Raw genomic sequence first — 4,743 nt, forward strand, 5'->3', positions numbered from 1 at the left:
GGAACGGTCCTGGGGCCGCTTCTCGCCTCTCCCGCCAGGAGTCAGAGAGCCGGCTCGGTCGCAAGTGGGTTGAGACCCCCACGGGCAGCCTGTCGGGCCCTCCCTGCATGCAAAGCCTTTGGGGACAAGGGGCTGATCTCGACGGGCTCAGCCGAGCAAGGTGCCCATGTCTGGTGGGCCCCCAAGGTGAGGGACCCTGGGCGCTCGGGCCCTGCCTGTTTCCGGAAACGTCACGGAGGTTCTTGGAGGGACTGAACACAGGGGGTCCTGGGTCAGAAACGAATGGATTTCGGATGCTGAGTGCGCAGCTTTGAACAAACGCCTTCCAGAGCTTTGGGGCCCGAGCGCCGGGCACATAGGCGGATCGGGCTTGGGGACGGCTTTGCCTGTGGCTTTATTTCCGGGCAGAGGCCTGTTTCTGTAGCAGGGACCCCACCCAGGGAGGTCCTGGCGAAGGCGAGGCCGTGAGCCCGTGTCTGTACCTTCCTGCAAACGCCAGGTTCAAGGCTGGCCCTCTGTGCTCAGTCCCGGTGAGAGAGGGGTGAGTCCCGGTGAGTGAGGGGTGAGTCCCGGTGAGTGAGGGGTGAGTCCCGGTGAGACAGGGGTGAATCCTGGTGAGACAGGGGTGAGTCCCGGTGAGACAGGGGTGAGTCCCGGTGAGTGAGGGGTGAGTCCCGGTGAGACAGGGGTGAGTCCCGGTGAGACAGGGGTGAGTTCTGGTGAGTAAGGGGTGAGTCCTGGTGAGACAGGGGTGAGTCCCGGTGAGTGAGGGGTGAGTCCCGGTGAGAGAGGGGTGAGTCCCAGTGAGACAGGGGTGAGTCCCGGTGAGTGAGGCGTGAGTCCTGGTGAGTGAAGGGTGAGTCCCGGTGAGACAGGGGTGAGTCCCGGTGAGTGAGGGGTGAGTCCCGGTGAGTGAGGGGTCCGGGTGTCCCAGAAATTCCAGCCGGGGAGGCACATGATCAGAGTGTTCTCACCGACCCGCTTAACCCAGGCCTGCAAACGTCATGCTTAAAATGTGTGATCAGGGCACCTGGGGGCTCAATCAGTTGGGCGTCCGACTTCGGCTCAGGTCATGATCTCACGGTTTGTGGGTTCGAGCCCCGCGTCGGGCTCTGTGCTGACAGCTCAGGGCCTGGAGCTGCTTCAGCTTCTGTGTCTCCCTCTCTCTCTGACCCTCCCCTGCTCAGGCTGTCTCTCTCTCTCTCAAAAATAAATAAATGTTAAAACAAATTAAAAATAAATAAATAAACATTAAAAAATTAAAAGTAAATAATCATTAAAAGAAATTTAAAAACATAAAAAATAATAAATGTATTATTGGCTCACATATGTCCCCCGTGAGTGTTCGTATGTGTGCAAATGTGCAAATAGCTGTGTGCTCTGTTTTGAGGGAGGGTCTGAACCATTCGTAAGAACAGACACAAAAGCGGTATTTCTTGGAGGACAGTCCTCAAACCTGAATACCTTACACAAACAGACCTTCCTTTCTGGAACGTTCCCTTCAAATCAGGAGCCCGAGCACCAGGAAATGAGGGAAGCGGCCTGTAACTTGGTGCCTGTGGAATAAATACGTGAGAACAAAATAATTCCTTGCAATTGCAAGGAAAATTTGGCGTTTTAATTTTACTTTAATTTTTTTTTAAAAATATGCGTTCTTGCGTTTGTTTGCTGGGCTCCGCGAACGTTGGTTTCCAGGGCAGAAAACGGTTCACGGAAAAGGTGTCCCTTGTTGAAAACGGTGAGTGTGGAGTAGTTAACGTTGCGCGCTGCGTCCGAGAACAGAAAGCGCCGCCAGAACTCGCGTGTGATGCAGACATCTCCTAATTTAAAACTCCAGGGAGGCAGCCCCCCCCTCACCGGCCCCTGCCCAGGAAGCGGAATATTCCTGAAGCCTCTTCCCGGGTCCGCCTGGCTCAGCAGAAGCTCGCAGACACACACCTCACGGCTCTGATGGACGGACGCGCCCGGGACCCACTTCCCGTCCCTGAATTCTGAGCATGCGACACGCGGGAGCTTCCCCAACATCTCCACGGGCACGTGCGCTTGGCTCACAATTCCCTTCAGGGGTCGGGGGTGGGAAGGCCAGGTTTTAGTCTCTTTGTCTATTTCCTTGACTTTAAACTTTGACAGGATTTCTGCAAAGAATCCTCAAGTCTCAGTGGTTAGAGTGTGTCTGTGTTTCTGTGTGTTTCATGCACAACTCGATCTGTGTTTCTGCCTTTCTGTCATCTAAATCTGTGTCCGTGGCGTGGAAATCTGTGTCTGGACTATATGTGTGTCTGTAGTACTATCTGGCTGTATCTACATCTGCATGTATATGTGCATCCGTACCTCTGTCTATACCTGCAGCTGTATCTATCTCTGTCTCCACTTGAATCTGTCTCCATAGTGTATCTTTTTTTTGCATTTCTTTTTTTACACTGTATCTTTATATCTGTGCGTATCTGTATCTCTATGTATATTGTATCTTTATCTCTGTGTTTATCTCTATCTCTATGTATATTATATCTTTATATCTGTGTGTATCTGTATCCGTATGTGTATTGTATCTTTGTATCTGTGTGTATCTCTATCTGTATGTATATTGTGTCTTTATCTCTGTGCGTATCTGTATCTGTATGTATATTGTATCTATATCTCTGTGTGTATCTCTGTATGTATATGGATTGTTTCTTTATATCTGTGTGTATCTGTATCCATATGTATATTGTATCTTTGTATCTGTGCCTATCTGCATCTGTATGTATATTGTATCTTTATATCTGTAGCTGTATGCATATTATATCTTTTTAAATAATTTTTTTAAATGTTTTTATTTATTTCTAGGAGAGAGAGAGAGAGAGAGAGAGAGAGACAGCGTGAGCAGGGGAGGGTCAGAGAGAGAGGGAGTCACAGACTGAAACAGGCCCCAGGCTCCGAGCTGGCAGTCAGCACAGAGCCCGACGCGGGGCTCGAACCCACGAACCGTGAGATCATGACCTGAGCAAAAGTCAGACGCTTAACCGACTAAGCCACCCAGGCGCCCGTGTATGCATATTATATCTTAATATCTGTGCGTATCTGTATCTGTATGTATATCGTATCTTCATATCTTTGTGTATCTGTATCTGTATGTATATTGTATCTTTATATCTGTGTGTATCTTTACATCCGTGTGTATCTCTATCTGTATGTATATTATATCTTTATATCTGTGCATATTTCTATCTGTATGTATATTGTATCTTTACATCCGTGTGTATCTGTATCTGTATGTATATTGCATCTTCATATATGTGTGTATCTTTATCTCTGTGTGTATTTGTATCTGTATGTATATTGTATCTTTATATCTGTGCATATCTGTATCTGTATGTATATTGCATCTATATCTCTGTGTGTATCTCTGTATGTATATCGATTGTTTCTTTATATCTGTGTGTATCTGTATCTGCATGTATATTGTATCTTCATATTTGTGTGTATCTGTATCTGCATGTATATTGCATCTATATCTCTGTGTGTATCTCTATGTGTATGTAAATGTGTATCTGCATCTCTGTCTATACTTGAATCTGTATCTATATCTGTATCTTTATCTACACGTATATCTATCTGTATCTCTACCTGTATCTATATACGCATTGTCTGGTCTACCTGTAGCTGTATACATACAAAAAAATTTGTGTGTATTTCTATGTGTAAAGTACATAAACGTGTATCACATATTGTTAGAAGTTAAAGAGCACATAGTATCACATAATTTTTAGGGGGAAATGGGATAAGAAGATTATGCATTAGAAGGAAAACCAATGTCGGGTAAAAAGCAGAAGAGGTTATGAGTTCAAGGTCTCTGGTTCCAGCACCTCGTCCCTGAGTCTATGCCTTGTTTCTGGAACGATCCGAGGGGCTTCGTGGGCCCGAGCTGTGCTCTGCCCGGGCCCCTCCCTGCCAGCGGGCCTTGGCGTCCCCCCCGGAACCCACACACGGCTCCCGTGCACCGGGGTGTTTAAGGGCGAGAATCTTGTGGAAACTTCTGAGCCCCGTGAACCGGGTTTGAATTCCAGAGCACAGCACACGCCAGGGACCGGGACTTGCGGCCACTTTATTTGGTGCCCGCTGCCTTCTCCGCCCTGATTTTGTTCTAGGGACACGTCTCTGCCCCTCTGCCGCGTCAGGGTGTCTTCCTTCCTCGAGGGGAGTCGCTCTGGGTCGTTGCAAATGTGCTGTTTTCCGAGCCCGGGAGCTCCAGGCAACGCTGAAACCAGCTTATGTGAGAGCCTGTGTAGACGGTATCTCCTGTCCAGAGTCTCTTGCTGTTTGGACCACGGACTAAGGGGAAGGGCAGGGCCGGTCAGGACGCCCCGGATCTTACTTCTGTCGCCTGTTAGACCCAAACATGAGAAGAGAAGAAAGAACAGGAAAGAATCTGCTTCACAAATGATCGATCTCCATGATCCTTCCCAGGCCGGCCTGGAGCCCTTTGCTGGGCCCGTGACCTCCGGTCCCCGAAACAGACCGTTGTCGAGGGTACCAGACGGGCTCCCAATAACCCCGACAGGGCTCCCCGCTGCTCCGGGCTGCAGGCCCCAAAGGAACGGTCCGTTTGGGTTTCCTTTCTTGCTTTTGGGGCACAGTTTTGAATTTTTTTAAATTTTTTTAATGTTTTATTTATTTCTAGGAGAGAGAGAGACAGAGAGACCGCGTGAGCAGGGGAGGGTCAGAGAGAGAGGGAGTCACAGAATCTGAAACAGGCTCCAGGCT

At 48.8% G+C, this 4,743-nt stretch overlaps 1 non-coding gene across 1 annotated transcript; it reads right to left on the bottom strand.

The window, feature by feature from the left end:
* Nucleotides 1–2,936: 2,936 nt before the first annotated feature.
* On the bottom strand, nt 2,937–3,021 carry TRNAK-UUU (transfer RNA lysine (anticodon UUU)). The gene has a single exon. It is a non-coding gene; the product is annotated as a tRNA-Lys (tRNA).
* Between the last annotated feature and the right edge of the window lie 1,722 nt (nt 3,022–4,743).

Source organism: Crocuta crocuta, unplaced genomic scaffold (genome assembly GCF_008692635.1).
Source record: "Crocuta crocuta isolate KB4526 unplaced genomic scaffold, BGI_CrCroc_1.0 scaffold221, whole genome shotgun sequence".
NCBI lineage: Eukaryota > Metazoa > Chordata > Mammalia > Carnivora > Hyaenidae > Crocuta > Crocuta crocuta.